Genomic DNA, 17,753 nt, shown 5'->3' on the forward strand with positions numbered 1-17,753 from the left:
CTGCCACCCTCAAAGCTGGAAAACAGATGGGACGGGTTTTGGTTACTAGAATGAGGAGCTCGGGAGGTGGGGAAGGGTGGATGCTGCAGACCTGGGTTCATACCTTTGAGAAGGAAGCACCTCCCAGATGCTGCTGGTACTGTTGTAGGGCCTACTGAGCCTAGTTCTAGAAGAGGTGAAGGAGTTTGGAAGCTGGAGTCAATTATTACTAATGGGACAACACTAATAAGAACAGCAAAAAAAGAAGCCCCTTTTTCCATTCCTTTCTGGTAATTCTTATTAATAGAACTTCATTGGAAGTTTGCTAATAAAGGAGTCAAGGTGAGTGGGAAAGTTTTTTATGTCACAGCAGAGTTTAGAGTGGCAGGCTTAACCCTGAGAGACAAGACGGAAAAAAAACACTAGAGATGTTTTCTATTAATGGATTCTAAGACTAAGATGTCTTGCAATTTCTAAGGCAACAACCTGGAAAGTTCCTTTAAAAAGGAAAAAAAAAAAAACTGGAAAGCTCCTATCCTAACAAAATGGAGTATTATGTGTGGAGAAATGGTGCTTAAACACGAATGCTTAGGAGAGGCAAAAACCTCATTAAGAGTCGTGGAAGAAAATTGTGGAGAACCTTCCCAAGTACCTGTAAAACTTCAGTTTCTATTGCCCTAGTGTCCCCATCTTGACCAGAGCTAATGATTCAGAGTAAGGTTTGTGTGTGCCACCCTACACACAGACTATCAATCACCTAAAGCCACCATTGTCCTGAGTCCCTACAAGTTTTCCAATTCCTCACCTACAGGGATGGCAAGAACCCCTCTCTGAAATTTCTTCTATAGAAAATTAAAGCGTCAGGTTATCATCATTAAATTCCTAGAGCTCCTAGGAGGTTATACACCAGAAATAATAGAGTTAGGACACCAAGATAAGATTTAAAGGACATTTGAATAACTGAAATTGATCATAACGAAGTAACCCTCCAGAGTAAACCCAGATTGAAAAAAATTAGATGACAGAGGTGTGTAATAATTTTAGCAAAAGGCACTGAGATAATACTAATTTTGTTTTAAGAGAATCCACTCCCAAGAGCTTGAAGTACTGTAATTTATACAACTGTATTCTAAGTTTATTTGATTGAAAACTATGTTCAAAAATCTCAGGATCTCAAGAATGTTTGGGAAAAGCATCTTGTAAATGAAACAAAAAAATTTACTTGATTCCTTCTACTGGCAAATGCTTAGAAAACATTTAAAGCTTTTATTTATATAAAGCTAAAATTACATGACTAACTGGTTTATTTTCAGAAGAAAAAAATTTCCTTTGTGCCAATAAGTATAGGTTACAAACTAAAAAATAGATAAAAGGCCTAATTACCTAAGATTTATGTCTTTAGTGGGGAAGAAGTGGCAATTTTAATATTGCATAATAGCAAAAGCAACCAAAAAGATAAGAGCTGAACCAAGAAGATAACCTATAAGGACTAAATTAAGGGGCTCCTTTACCCTCTGAGTTCTAGTTGAACTATGCTAAGGGGAGCCCTATAGAAAATGAGAGAGAGGAGAGTATAACTGGATCGTTTCTCTCCCTGACTCCTCTGCTAGAAGACCCCAGTCTGGCTGGCTATGCCCTGCAACTGAAAGGCAGCTCCTGTAAGGTGGTGCTCTCCACACAGCCTCTCTTTCCAGGTTCTGGTAACTGCTCCCTCCTCTTCTCCCCTCTGATCTAGAAGTGGTAACAGCTCTCTGACATTGCTGCCTGGAACCATCTTGTGCTTTCCCTACACCATGCCCACGCCTTTGTAAATAATCCCTCTTCTCAAATTACCCAGTTTAACCGGGCCATCTATTTACCAGGCCCCTGACTGGTACTGTTAGCTAGACAACAAAGCATACCAGATATTAAAAGTCATGAAAATGGTCTACGGCCATGTTACCCTGAACAAACCCAATCCCATCTGATCTCGGAAGCTAAGCAGGGTCAGGGCCCGGTTAGTATTTGGATGGGAGACCACCCAGGAAGACCAGGTGCTGTAGGTGTGAAAAATAAAAAAATAAGGGATTCTAAGCTGACAAGGTCCTTGTAATCTGTGAAGTCCACCAAGGGTTGCCTTGCCTAAACAAAACAAAACAAAAAGTCATGAAAATGTTCCATATCATGAAAACTCATTAAATGGTACATTTAAATTGGATGCGTTTTTATTGCATGTAAATTATACCTCAATAAAGTTGATTTTTAAAAAAATTAGTCTGTGAAATCTGTGCCCCTTGGTTTCCATGGGTCACTTGATAATCCTTTGCATAGTCCCCATATCACAAGAGACCCCTCCCTGCCTTCATACTCCCCTGTGTCTCAAGATATCCCTGAACAATAAGAAAAACACTTAGCTGGGAAGGAAAAAGAAAAAACCTTCACAGCTTACTCAAGTTATTATGCTAGTTCCACATTTTGGTTCTGAACAAGTTATGCTTTTAAAAGTTTGTAATCTTAAAGTGCTGAAAGAGTTGATTGAACTTCAGGTATGTGTGTGCTTCTCTATTTCTTCCTCCTGTCTGTAGATCTCAGTAAATGACAGCCTTTAAATTTGGAGGCTGTTGTCTATTTCTTCTACTCTCTCTCTATTACCCCTCAGTTTAGCTATTTTCAACCAGTAATTAGGAGAAAAGGAAGCCTATTCACATGTACTATTACGTGACTCCCTACTGTATCCAAAATACTTTTTTATTAATTTCGATGACAGATTTTCAGGCATTGAAGAAAAGTGAAAATTCAGAATGTTTCTGGAAATGCTGTTGAAAAATTACCTTGCCTAGGAAGATCCCAGTATTCACTCAAATCACTTTCTCCATTATTGTCTCTGCTTTTCAAAACACCAGCAGGGTTTCCTGTGGTAATAGGGCTCTAGATGAGGAGGGATGCAGGAGCCGTGTCAAGGAAGAAAGAGACTCTGCAGTGTTTCGCATACACTGGTCTTCTATAACTGGGATATTAGTCAAACACTGCATTATTAATATCACATTCTTTTGATATAAATATAAGAATGTTGAATTCGGAAGCGATTCAATTCCTCCGCCCTCACTCTAAAGAAAAGAAATTAACTTATCATTATATGTAAAAAAAAAAAGTCCTAATTACAGGCATCAAATGTCTGGGTTTTGGATTGATACTCTTATGAATCACACTTAGGGCTCTAACTTATTTTGGTATTAACCTTGGTAAAATGTGTGTCAAAACCCTCAAGCTATTCAATTTGATTCATCACCTCTAAATTATGTCTTGTTTGGGGACAACTATAGAGTTCCAATTAATCAAAACTGAAATAGACTCCCTAAAGGTAGGAGATGATAATATTTCCAAGGGTTAACATTTTTGAAAAATTACTATGGGCTAGGCATGGTGCTATGTGCTTCACATCTCATTTAGTCCTTTCAGCAATTCTATGAGGTAGACACTATTATTATACCTATTTTACACATGAAAGAAACTGAAACACAAAGATTAAGTAATTTGCCCAAGGCCAGATAGCAAGAATGAGGCAGAGTCAGGATTTGAACACAGGATTATTTGACTCTAGAGACTGAACTCAGACTCACTACTTTATTCTACTCAAAAATAAAATAAGCTAGAATGTGATTTATAAGAAAAAAGGAAGGGATTGTGTGCAATTCTAGACACCTAAAAAGGGGATGGTGTACCCAATTTTATAGAGGGAAAACTTGAGACCAGGGCAGTTGACACTTCCAAGGGGATTCTGACAGTAAGTGGAAAAGCCCAGGATTTGTATCAAGATTGGAGTCTAGGCCCATGTTCTTTTAAGCAAAATGTGCTGTCTTGTTAAATATAAATTATATAAAATAACTATAAAGATTAAATATATAACACCTGAAATTTGTAAATCATATTTATTTCTGGTGATTAAAGCTAAGGGATGGTAAAATTTCCTATCCTACAGAAGAAAAGAGATGGGTCTGGGCAAGCCTGAGGACACAGTGAATGGCTGGTAGAGAATACGCTGCAGTGAAGAAGAGAAGGGGCAGAGAGATAGGAAGAATATCAGGTATGGTACCATGGAAGCCAAGAGTGAGACTGTTCTAAAAAGCAGCAAATGCCAAATCCTATTGAAAAATTGGTTGAGATAAAGACTGATAAATGTCTATAGGAATTAGCAACTTGAGGTCTTAGGTGACCCCAATAAAAGTGGATTGGGTCCACTGTGACCAGAAAGCAGATTGAAGTAAGTTCTGAAGTGAATGGGAGGGAAGATGGAGATGGTTATATAGACAACAATGTAGAGAAGCTTGGTTTTGAAAGAAGGGAGAGAAAAATTAGGGTGTTAGCTGTTATGGGAGAAAAACGGGCATATTTAAGTGTCGGTAGCTAGGGCCCAGTGGAGAAGGAACATGTTCATGTACACACCCAGGCAAAAGAAGGGATAGGTCTTGCATAACAGGAGAGATGGCTTTTCCGTCATGAGGGGGAAAGAGAGAACTGGATGAGTGGAGTTGTGTGTAGATTTGTGGGTTCAGTGGCCACAGATCAATGGAGTTATTACCTGATGGCTCCAGTTTTCCAGTCCTCAGTTGAGAGTGAGTGTGGAAGGTGGCTGTACAAAACTTGAGGAGAGAAAACATAGAAGGGACACCTCATCATCCCTTTAAATTTCCTTGGTTTTAGCTGCCTCTTATTCCAGCCACTGCTACAGCAATCAGTTCTGCCTAGGCTCTGAACACCTTCATGTGATTGCCACCACATAACACCTGACCTCGAGCCTGTGCAGGTGTCAGGTCTGGGATTTGATTTTACCCTACTTACAAGCTTGGAAGTTAGCTTATTGCTGTTTTGTGGATGCTGGCAGAAGACCTGAGATTCCTGGGTCATAAATGATCCTTATCATCTATGGCAGAACAGGCAGCATGAGTATCATTTTTGTGTCAGTTCTTGCTAAGAAGAAGAGAAGAGAGAACTTGTTCTTGGATATCATGAGAATCTTCTTGGAAGACATTTTGAAGGAGGCTGAGATCCTGTGTGAGGAAGTGAGGGATGACCTACGAAATTTGGATAAGTGCTAATGTGATTTCATTTGCACTCACAGGTTGATAAGGCCTGGAGCATTCAGCTCACACTTACAAATGCCTGCAGATAGTGTGGTGAGATGGCAAGACTAGGGTTCTAGAATCAGGTGGATGTGAATTCACATTTTGCTTCTAGCTGTGTAGTCCTAACCTAAGTGTTTCCCCAACTGTAAAACAGAAACAGTAAAATCTTCCTCTCAGAGTTGCTGAGAAGATGAAATGATATAGCACATGTGTGGCAGGATAAGTTTTTGCAATATTAACCAATATTTTACCCTGTTCTTGCATTATTTGGTCCTTCCCACGTTTAGTCAGCTGGACTATTCAACATTTATTCCTTTAGGAAAGGTTCATCTAAGAAAAAGCAGAGGAAGAAAGAAGTTAGTTCTAGGCTTTTGAGTCTCAAAATCTAGCCCTCAGCGATAACTCAACACAAGAACAATAGATTTGTAAGAATATCTGATGTTGAAGAAAGGGGATCAGAATATGCCACCCCAATATAGGCCATTTGGTATAAAGATTATTTTAAGCTGAAGACATTTGAGATTCAACAGATGTAGAAAAGTAGACTTTTGGAGCTTCCATTATGATACTAAAAGTAAAAACATCTAGGAAATAAGGCCACAAATTCCCCTTCAGGGCATATCTACTTCCAGAAGAGAGAACATGAATAAAATCTACCTCAAATTCCTTCTCCAGGGAAACTTTATGGCGCTGAAGGAGACAGAAAGACCACTCACACCTGTGTAGACAACAGTATTACAACTTTCTTATTTCCTGAAAACCCCCTAAACTTTCATCTTTTCAAAAAGTCACTTATTTTCCTGTAAGTGCTATTCTCTCCTCTTCCCTTTACCTATTAAGATGGTATATAAGCCCTAAATTCTAACTCCTTCTCTGACTTATCACTGAGTTCTCTTGCATGTGTGTGCATTGTACATATAAATAAAACTGTTTTTTCTCTTATTACTGTCTTTTTTCAGTTTAATTTTCATGGCCCCAGCAACTGAACTAGAGGGGAGAGAAAAAATACTTTTCCTCCCCTAAGTGAGTAAGGGAGGCTTCCTTGATCTCAGACCAAATAAAGAATCTCTAGGCTGGTAGAGGGGGAGGGAAAGCATTACAAGTTCAGGCATATATGTCCCCAGAGAGGGAGACCCTGTGTCCCAGACTCCTACCTGTCTCAGAAAGATGTTCCAAGATAACATGCAAACAGAACAAAGAACTTTCAACAACCTTAGAGCTTCCCTTGACTCACTGTGGGCTGGAAGCAGTTGAATATTTCCTACGTGCTCAAGGGCAACACAGACATGTAGCCCAGAAGGCTTTTGGACCCAAAGGAATCCTGCAAATGGAAACAAGGGAGAGCCCCACGGTGCCTGGGGGCCACTAAGTATGAGATAGGCTTTGCTGATATCTCAAAGATGCTAGTGTGGTTAGTTGACAACCAAGGACCACAAGTATCCGTGAGGGGGCCTAATGCAAGACCCCTAGAACTTTGGCACAACTCAGGTAAAGCATGACGAAACCAACTTAACTGAAACTGTATTTTTGCCACCCCAGATTTCAGGGACTCACAGTAGAAATTAAATTAAATTAGGGAAGAGTAAAGCTACTGTACAATTACTTCTGGCTCAAGATTAGTATCAGCTATTTGTGGAGCTCGTCTGGGATGTCTTAGAATTCTAGGATAGCCCATATCTGTTTGAAGACTGAATACTAACCCTATACTAGGATTAGAGCCAAATCATCCTGACATGAAGGCCATGATCTGGCTGGAAATGTGGTGTGTAGACCCCTCAGAAGTCTCTGTTAATTTCAGAAATGCCAGTAGATAGTAAAGAGACCAAGCATAAGAGTCCTACAGAATGATTAAATTCCCTAGAAAGACACAGGTGGCTGATGAAAAAAGGATAAAAGTAAAGAATAAGGCAAAGAAAAAAATTAAAATAACAAAAAAAACAAAAAACAAAAAAAACAAAAAAAAAAAAAAGGGGAAAGCACTCTTGTTTGAGTTTGCATTGATGATTAAATTTCTTACACAGAAGATGAATATGATCATTATTATGGATGAATTATGCTCCTTCCCTAAAATGACATGTTAAAGTCCTAACCCCTAGTACCTCAGAATGTAACCTTATTTGGAAATAGGGTCATTGCAGATATAATTAGTTAATACGAGGTCATACTGGATTATGGTGGGCCCCTAATCCAATATGGCTGATGTCCTTATAAGAAGTCATCCATTGTGAAAATTCAGAGACACACAGGAAGAATGAAAAATGATGACAAAGGCAGAGATTGGAGTTATGTAACTGTAGGCCAAGAAATGCCAGGGATTGCTGATAACACCAGAAGCCAAGAGTCATGCATGTAATAGATTCTGTCCTAGATTCTTCCCATGATCTTGCTAACTTTTTGATTTTGGACTTCCAGCTTCCAGAACTGAGAGTGTATATTTCTATTGTTTTAAGCCACTCAGTTTGTAGGAAACTAATAAGTCATTATAATGCCCTTGTCTTGGGGTGAATTTCAAAAAGACTGAGCCTCTTTTGAGGAAAAGAAGAGTAATTTCAATTGCACCAACCCCAGCTGCAAAATTAGAGAAGTCCTCAAAATCCTTCCAAAACTGGCACACCTCTTAATCTGCTATAAAAATGGTGGCCTGAAACTGAGTTTTAGCAGATGAGGCTAGTTTCTGCAGCACTGTTCAGCTCCTAATGGCCAGGAGAGGAGTTATTTAATTATTAAGGACCTTAATATTGCTGCTAAGACTTTAAGGAAGTACAAACATTTCTTATTGCTACTACTGCTGCTGCTACTACTGCTACTGCTACTACTACTACTACTACTACAACTACTACTACTACTGCTGCTGCTGCTGCTGCTTCTTCGTGGTTAAAAATGAACAACTCCTAAATTTACAGAGAATCTATAGCTATTATTACAGAAGCTAAGTCAGGCCTTGGGGAGGATACTGTCTCAGAAGCCAGAAAAGAACCAGAGTCCTCACAATACCTAGTTTGGTTAGTACCCATTTTCCCTCTTAAATAGCTAGCCAAAGCCTTAAAAATGGCCTATATTGTCTGAGAAAAAAAGATGGCAGATGGCATGGCTGAAGCATTAGACTCCTACTGCCTTTAAACTGAACCAGTGCCTCCACGCTTCCTTCTAGCTGAACGAGACCAGAGGATTTGCCCAGTCCAAGGAAGGCCACATCCCTGGGGAGTGGAGGAGAGGAACTAGTATTCCAGTAGAAGACTCTTCAGGGGATAACAAAGAGGTATCATCTGCATGGATACAGGTGAGCATATCACCCTGAATCCAGGCTTACCTAAGAACCCAAGGAGCCCAGAGGGAATGTGTTATTAGTTATCTATTGCTGCATAACAAATTACTCCAAAAAATTAGTAACTTAAATGACAATAAACATTTATTATCTAGTTTTCGTGGGTCGAAGATTTTGGAGTGGCTTAACTGGGTGGTACTGGTTTCGGATCTTATCAGGTTACAGACAAGATTTCAGTTGGGGCTGTAGTCATCTGAAGAGTTGACTGGGACTGGCAGGTCAGTTCTGGCTATTGGCAGGAGGCCTCAGTTCTTTGCCACATGGGTCTCCATAGAGCTGCTTGAGTGTTTTCATGACATGACAGCTGGTTTCCTCCAGAGCAACTGACTGAAGAAGGAGCAAAGTAGAAGCTGTAATACCTTTTATGAACAAGTCTTGGAAGTCTCATGCCCTCACTTCTGCCATGTTCTTCTCATTAGAAGCAAGTCATTAAATCTTGTCCACACTAAAGAGGAGAGGAATTAGGCACTACTTTTTGAAGGAAGACGTGTTAAATAATTTGTAGATATTTTTAAAAACCACCACAGGTAGTATCATGAACATAGCCCTGAGCTGCTCTGTAAGAGGGAGTTCTTGTCTCATGGAATCTAATTTGGGATAAATACCCAGGGTTTCACAGTAGAAATTAAATTGAATTATGGAAGAGTAAAGCTACTGTACAACTACATCATCATGAAGGTCAGGGACTTTCGAATGAGAAGTAATTTTCTTTGCAATTATGCCCTAAAACGCAATCATGACAATGAGGAAAATACAGAAATCTGCTGGAGGGGTTTCTGGGAAAGTTAGGTTGTTGTTGTTGCCCTTCCCCTTTCTTCCTGCCTCAAACTTAAGTATGATAGCTGGAGCTGCAAAAGCTATCATGCAAATATGACTAAAAGGCCAAGGGTTATCAGCCCTGACTTCACTGAACCAGAACCAGTCTGCCAACCTTGGATGTCTTGTTACATAAGATAAATAACTCTATTACTTAAGCCACTAATATTTAAGTTTTCTGTTACTGACAGCCAAAGCCATTCCTAACTAATGTCAATGACATAGTAGAAAACAGGAAAAAGAAAAGGAGTCAATTCTCAGCTTTTAAATTTTAAAACCTAGTCTTCAGGATGATAAACAAAACAAAAGCAATCGCAAGGAATGGGCAATAGATTTGGGAGATTCATTAATGACTAGTAAGCAGGCTACCCACTTCTAGACTACATAAAGATTCCTTGGTCTGGAAATGATTAAAAGTTAAATTGAGTTATGGAAAAACAAAATTATGTTTCTTATTATATGAGTTTGTGCACTAAGATTTATACTTACTATATGGTAGCTCTCATTTCACTGAAAATATTATTCCTTTATTACCCTTCAATGTCTTACTCTCACTCTAAGCGGTACTCATGGTCATTCTCTGAAAATATACTTTTCGTCTAAACTTCTTGATAGAAACCACAATTCAGTCCTCCCAGGCTCAAAGATTTGAGGTTGTCCTTCACTTTTCCCTCTTCTTGATCTCTTATATCTGTTTCTTGACTTTCTTTCTCTCCCTCTCACCTCCTTCTCCATCTCTCTCACTTTCTCTGCTCTCTCTTTCCCCACTTGCCTCCCTCTCTCCCTTCTTCGCTATCCCACTCTACCTCCCTCTACCTTTCCTTCTTGAAGTCTCCCATTATTGGGGCTGTTGATATCTTCAGTACATTAACTCCTCACCACAGTGGAGCTGCAGCTCCAGCAAAGCTGATCTGTGGAGGTAAGTATTTGGATAGACTGTCCCACAGAAAACAACTAAAAATACTGGATACTATTTTAAAACAAATGAAACTTCTTAAAACAATTCAAGAGATACAAGGTAGTAAGAAATTATTGGGCCAAGGTCCAAGAGAATGTGGAACCTCTGAAAGGAAAAGGGAGCAGTGAAGTCTCCCCTCTTTGAGGGCAAACTTGAGCTACAATTTTCACAGCCCCTTGGGGTATAAAGAAGTCAAAGGCCAAGGCCACACAAGGTTGAATTAGTTTGCTAGGTCTACCATTACAAAACACCACAGACTGTGGATGAAAGAAAAAGGAGGTTCTATGGAAAGTAACCTCACAGAGTGATCTGGTCATAAATTCCTTTTTGGGCAGGTCGTGGTGGGTAGTCCCGCCCCAGGCCTATAAATTCTTTAGTGAAAAGTTTTAAGCCAGCCCTGTCCATTGTCCTTGTGCATCAAGGTTAACACGCCCTTGAAATAATAGAAGTAATATCCCTCAAAGGGGGCATTAACCCTTAAAGAGGCATATAATCCTGTTAACCATCCTGTAATCCAATCCCCACCATGCTTTCTCCAATCTTCCTTATACTGAATTTCCAGTGCATAAAAGAAGCTGCAAACTGTTAATGTTCAGAGCATTTGAGATCTTGCTATCTGGCATATGTCATCAGTTTTACTCAAACTCATAAAATTCTCTACAGTTTTGGATGTTCTTATGTCAACAGACTGAGTGGCTTAAACAACAGAAATTTATTCTTCTCACTGTTCTGGAGGCTAGAAGTCCAAGATCAAGGTGTTGGCGGGTTTGATTTAATTGCGGCCACCTTGGCTAGTGGATGGCCACCTTCTCACTGTGTCTTCACTTGGCCTTTTCTCTGTGCACGTCATCGCTGGTGTCTCCCTTTGTGCCAACATTTCCTCTTATAAAGACATTAGTCAGATTGGATTACAGCCCACCCTTCTTTAAGGCCTTAACTGCAAATACAGTCAAGTTCTAAGGTATCAGGGGTTGGAGCTTCAACATAAGAATTTGGAGAGATACACAATTTGGCCTATAAAAGGAGTATAATAACCACTCCCCATAACAGTATGACCCCTCTGGTAGGAGAATCATAAGTAACCCTTCCACTCTCCATCATCATGGGGCTACATGGAAGGTTGCATTGATAATTGGTAATGGGGATTGGGGGCTGTCTCTGAGAAGCTGTAGCCCCAGTCCATCTCTCAAATGTTGATTTGAAGCCCTGTGTGGTTCAAAAAGTTATAAGTTTAGTTTAAATTGGTCTCAGTATGGTAGTGACCCTAAGTGGTTGGCAGGAATAAAAGTAAATTCCCTCTAGAGAAATGTGCCTTCATCTTAGATCTCAAAAATTTATAAATAATTTTGCAAAAAATAAGCACCTCACAGTAAAAAAAAAAAATAAACTAAGCGCACACACACAGAAACCCAGGTACCATATATGAGAAGCAGTATAAATAAGAGACAGAATGAACAGATGTGAAGATACTGAATAATTTCAGATACTGAAATTATCAGACATGGATTAAAAAATAACTATGATTATCATGTTTAAAGGAATAAAATGTTAGCTTTAAAACATCTGCAAAGAACAACACATTGTTTTTTTAAAATAACTAACCAGATTTGAAATATGAACAGAACTTATAGCAATAAATACGATAATTAAACTTTTTCAGCTGTTTCATATGTTTCAAACATACAGAAAAGTTAAAAGAACAATATAATAAACACTTGTATACTACTACCTAGCCTAAATTTAACAGTTGTTTGCATTTTATCATATTTTATATATTTTTTAAATTTGCTAAACCATTAAAAAGTTGCAGACATCATATTCTACCCCTAAATATGTTAGAATGCATCTCTGAGAAATAAAAACACTTTTCATAACTACGATGTCATTATTACAACTAAGAACATTAATAATTTCCTAATGTCAACTCATATTGAGTCCATATTAAAATTTTCAGTTTGCCCCGTCAGCATATTTGAGCCAAAACTGACAACAATTACCAGGAAGCAAAACCTCAATGAATTGAGAAAATGCTCCAGAGGATGGCAGTTTTGCAGCTTATTTTATGCATTAAAATCAAAGGAGGTCATAAGGAGGTTTACATTGGTGGTAGATAATGGAGACGGGAGAAAGCAAAGAGGAGAAATTTCTGGGATTGGATATAAAGTAAAATGGGGAAACACATACTTCTTTCACACTGGTGGGTATAAGAAAGTTAATAATTAACATTTACAGCACATAGACTTATGTTTACTTATGTTTTCCTATGGGGGGAGATAAGACAACCAAGAGGGATTCTGTGGTCTCCTGCTCTGGTGCAGGCAGTTGTGCCCTGAGGGGTCTGGAAAAAAGGGATTACTCTGACATACTAAGGGTATGTTATCGTAGATGCAAAAAGACAATAGATAGGTTCACTTAAGGTAACGACTGACCTTTGTCAAGAAAGCAACAGGCTCAGGATGTGACTCCTGACATGACTTGCTTTTAGTTAGAAATTTTAGGTTCAGACCATCCTATGTGGTTACTTTCAGTCTCTGTTTGTGGGGCACACCATGCTGGCCTTCCCTGAGCTCGTCAAGTTTGGCATGTGGCCCCCTTTTTGTCCATACCCCAAAAAGTCTTTCACAGCTATTTTTGGCTTTTTTTTTTTTTTTTACAACAAGAATCCAATCAAGGCATTGCATTTGGTGTAATGCCTTTTTACTCTCTTTCATCTGGAACAATCTTCCTTTCTTCCCTGCCATGCCATCCACCTGCCCCTGCCCATGATATTGACTTTTTGAAGAGACCAGCACAGTTTGTCTTGTGAATGCCCATATTTTGGATTTGTCTGAGTATTTCCTCATGATGTCCTTTACCTTGTTTCTTGATCTTCCTGTGTTTCTTGTAGTCTGGAAATTAGGCCTAGAAACTCGATTAGATGCAGGGTAACAATTTTGCCAAGAACATGTCATAGGTGATGCTGTAAATTTCCTAACACATCACATTAGGAATTCAAAATATAGGGTTGTGCCATTCCTAGTAATATTAAGTTTGATCACCCAGTTTAGGTGATATTTGCCAAAACTGAAATTTAAAAATCCTTGGATAGTTTATCAGCTTCTTATAAGGTCAAACATACATCATCATACATCAGCAATTCTACACCTAGATATCTTCCCAAGAACAGTGAAAACTTCTGTTTGCGTGAAAACTTGTACATGAGTTTATATCAGTTTATAACTGGAAACAACCCAAATGCCCTTCAATCGGTGAACGGATAAACAGACTGGGGTACAGTCTTAGGGTGGAATCCTACTTAGCAATAAAAAGGCATAAAATACCGATACACTGAACTGCATAGATGAATCTTGAAAGCATTATGCTAAGTATAAAAACCTAGATTCAAAAGGGTACATCATGTATAATTCCATTTATATAACATTTTGGAAATAGCAAAAACCATAGAAACAGAAAACTCTAACCCTACGCCAAAATACCATTTTTTAAATCTCATATTGGAAGACAGAAGTTGCCAGTGACCAACATATTCTTACACTGCCCCCCTCACTCCCGGCAAGGTTCCTGAGGTCCACAAGCAAAATCTGGCAGGCCACAGGCTGACCATCAGGGATTAGAAAGGACCATCTTATATCACTTTCTGAAAGGTATCAAGGAATTGGAAAGTTTAAATATTACTCAAACGAATTCTATGTAAAGGTAGAATGAAAACAAATGGAAGTGGAGGAATATTTCATCTTTCTCAGAGTGAAACTTTATGAATGAATGGTGCAGATTCTGATTGCCTAATTAACACCCATTCCCTTCTTCTTTCTTCCTAAAAGCACCAGACTTGAGGGAGGTATCCACCTTCCTCCACAAAGCCATATGCTTTACTAAACCAGTAATGTTTATGTCACATCCCTTGGCAAGGATGGCTTTAGAAACAGAATTGTGACTCAATGCAGACCACTGAATTTTGAAGGAGAGTCTCTCAAGGGACTTCTAAAAACATTTGCTTGTTTCCTTTCTCAGTTTAAAAAAAAATGACTCAGCAGAAGATATAAGTTGGCTCTTCTTCCTCTAGATGTTATGGTATCTGAATGTGATGCTTGGAACTCCTGCAGCTATCTTACTACCAGCTTAGGACAAAGCTTAAACAGATGAGGGAAAGTCAAGAGGGAAGCAGAGCTGGGGCACTGAGGTCATGGACATAGACCCTGCCCTAACTTTTCTTACTATTTAAGCCAGTTGAGTTGGGGTTTCCTACTATAATTCATAATAACCTAAACAACTTAATGCCCGTCCCACAATGTAACATATCTTTTTTTGGTGGCAGTAATACTGGGTCCACTTGAAAGATGCTGAAAAAAAAAAACCATAGATACTTTTATTCTTTGGCTTTTTTTTTTTTTTTTTATGCCTACTGCACCTGATCTTCCTAGGTGGTCTTCCATCCAAGTACTAACCAGGCCCAACCCTGTTTAGCTTCTGAGATCAGATGGGATCAGGCGTGTTCAGGGTAGCACAGCCATAGACTTTTTTTTTTAATAGTTGCTGAGCACACTACTCTTCAACCTTTTTGTCAGCTCATTTTTGTTTGAGTTAAATTCCAGTCTCACTCCTTACATTACAAAAATTTCTAATTTTAATGTAGTCAAATTTATTACTTTTGCTGTTATGGCATGTGATTTTATGTCTTCTTTAAGAAATCTTCCCCTTTTTTGTCAGGACTTTCATGATCCACAACTTGAGGACTTTTTAGTAACCCGTGTTCTATGTGAATGGTGCCCCCTGGAGTACAAAGTGAATGTTATCCCCCTTCTTAATTTACACAAAGCAGTTCTACTTGAAGTTATTGGAATAAGTCCCATATTCTCTTCTGAAAGTTGTAAAGTTTTGCTATTCTTATTTAAACCTTTGATAAATCTACAATTTATTTTTATATCTGATATAGGGTTTGAATCTACTTTTATTTGGTTCCAAGATCATAGATCAGTTAGTCCATCTTTACTTCCAATGATTTGTAATGTCACTTCTGTCACAGTGTCCATATATTTTGTGTCTGTTTCTCTGGACTCTATTCTGTATTCGATTTGCCTCTACCCCACAAATACCACACAGTCTTAGTTATTATACCATTATAATAATACTTGATATCTAGTAGGGCAAAACTTCCACCTCATTCTTCAAAAGTATACTTAAGATACTTCAAAAGTATCTTAACTTAAATGTAACATCAGAAATTATAAAACTCCCAGAAGAAAACATAGGTAGTAACTCTGACATTGTTCTTAGTAACATTTTTTTCTGATATGTCACCTTGGGCAAGGGAAACAAAAGAAAAAGTAAACAATGGGACTACATCAAATAAAAAGATTTTGCACAGCAAAGGAAGCAATCAACAAAATGGAAAGACAGCCTACTACTGAATGGGAGAAGATATTAACCAATGCTATATCCAATAAGGGGTTAATATCCAAATTTATAAAGAACTCACACAACTTAACACTAAAAAAACTAACAATTCAATTAAAAAATGGGCAGGGACCTGAATAGACATTTCTCCAAAGAGGACATATGGATGGCCGATAGCCATGAAAAAATGCTCACTGTCATTAATCATCAGAAAAATGCAAACTAAAACCACAAGATATCACCTCATACCTATCAGAATAGCCATCATCAACAAATCAATAAACAAGTGTTGGTGAGGCTGTGGAAAAAAGGAAACCCTCATGCACTGTTGGTGGGATTGCAAATTGGTACAGCCACTATCAAAAATAATATGGAGGTTCCTCAAAAAGTTAAAAATAGAACTACCTTATGTCCCAGCAACCCCAATTCTGGGTATTTATCTGAAGAAATCCAGAACACCAATTTGAAGAGATATATACACCCCTATGTTCACTGCAGCATTATTTACAATAGCCAAGATATGGAAGCAACCTAAGTGCCCATCAAGAGATAACTGGATTAAAAAGAGGTGGTACATATACAATGGAATATTACTAGGCTATAAAAAAATAAAATCTTACCATTTAAGACAACATGGATGGACCTGGAAGGTATTATGCTGAGTGAAATAAGTCAAACAGAGAACAAATACTATATGGTCTCATTTATATGTGGAATCTAAAGAACAAAATAAACAAACTAAACAGAAATAGACTCATAGATACAGGGAACAAGCTGATAGTTGCTGGATGGGAGAGGAGTTGGTGGCGGGGTGAGAAAGGTGAAGATTAGAAGTACAATTTGGTAGTTATGAAATAGTCATGGGACGTAAAGCATAGAGAATACAGCCAGGTGGGTACTTGACTCATCACGGGGATCACTTTGTAAATTTCATAAATGTCTAACCATTATGTTGTACACCCAAAACTAATATAAAATAGTATTGAATGTCAACTGTAATTGAAAAATTTTTCCAGGCGGGGAGAAAGGTGAAGAGAAATAAGAGGTTCAAATTTCCAGGTATAAAACAAATAAGTCATGAGGATGTAATGTACAGCATAGAGAATATAGTCAATAACATTGTGATAGTGTTATATAGTGTCAGATGGTTGCTGTACTTATCATGGTGATCACTTCTTTAGGTATATAAATGTTGAATAACTATGGCTTAACCCTGAAACTAATATAATGTTGTGTTAGCTATATTTTAATAAAAATCTTTTTAAATATTTGATGTAAAAAAAGTGTGTTGACTATCTTGATCTTTTGTTCCTGAATTTAAAAATCACCTTATTAAAATCTTGAGAATCTCTGTAGGATTTTGATTGGAATTACATTGAATTTATTGATTAGTATATAGAAATATTTGGCATCTATAATTGTCTTCCTATACATTAATATATTCTTCATTTAATGCCTATCATTAAAATTTCATCATTTTCTTCATAAGACCTAATACATTTTGTTAAATCTATGCTTAGGCACTTTACACTTTTAGTTGCTATTGTGAATGGGATATTTTTAAAATTACATTTTCAAACTAATTGTTGCTCATGTTTAGAAATAGTTTTTAAATATGTATATTAGTTTTATATTCAGAAACGTACCTGAACTTTTATTGGTTCAAAAATTTGTCGGTTTTTAGATTTTCTGTGTAAATAATCATAGTCTATAATAATATTGTTCTTTTAAAAAATATTATTTTTTAACTTATTGCTATTGCTAAGGCTAGCATCTCTAGGATATTTTTTAATAGAAATAGTCATAATAGTCATAGAGTACATACTTATTCTTTTTTTTTTTTTAACTTTTATTAGCATTTATTTAATGCTAAATTTACTCCTGGCCATAAGTTTTGTTTCTTCAGTTTCCTCTGGGGTATCTTTTTCTTCTGTGCAACCTTCTCTTTTGATTTGAGAACTTTATGCTCTTTTTTCAGTGAAGTTCATCTCAATGTGGCAGGGAGAGCTCAGCCAGGGGTTAATCCGCTCATGGGCTCTGTAAGTTCTGAGCCACATCCTGGGAGCTTTGTTCACCTGGATGTGCTCAGTGACCAGAGGATCTACATCTAGACCCTTAAGTTCAGCATTACTCTCTGCAATATTCCATGTGCAGCAAAAATTCAGCACTCTTTTTAGGC

The 17,753-nt window shown here is 37.9% G+C and overlaps 1 long non-coding RNA gene and 2 pseudogenes across 1 annotated transcript in view; 1 reads left to right on the top strand and 2 right to left on the bottom strand.

Moving 5' to 3' along the window:
* The first annotated feature begins 1,904 nt into the window (after positions 1-1,904).
* LOC111734166 lies at positions 1,905-2,024 on the top strand (annotated as a pseudogene).
* A 6,492-nt stretch (positions 2,025-8,516) lies between these two features.
* LOC111734163 overlaps positions 8,517-17,753 on the bottom strand; it is a 13,316-nt gene continuing 4,079 nt past the window's right edge. Inside the window, exon 3 of the long non-coding RNA XR_002778344.1 lies at positions 8,517-8,733. This is a non-coding gene — a long non-coding RNA (uncharacterized LOC111734163). The remainder of the gene's footprint in view (positions 8,734-17,753) is intronic.
* LOC111734173 lies at positions 14,577-14,695 on the bottom strand (annotated as a pseudogene).

The sequence above is a fragment of the Pteropus vampyrus genome, unplaced genomic scaffold (assembly GCF_000151845.1).
Source record: "Pteropus vampyrus isolate Shadow unplaced genomic scaffold, Pvam_2.0 Scaffold826, whole genome shotgun sequence".
NCBI classification, from domain to species: Eukaryota; Metazoa; Chordata; class Mammalia; order Chiroptera; family Pteropodidae; genus Pteropus; species Pteropus vampyrus.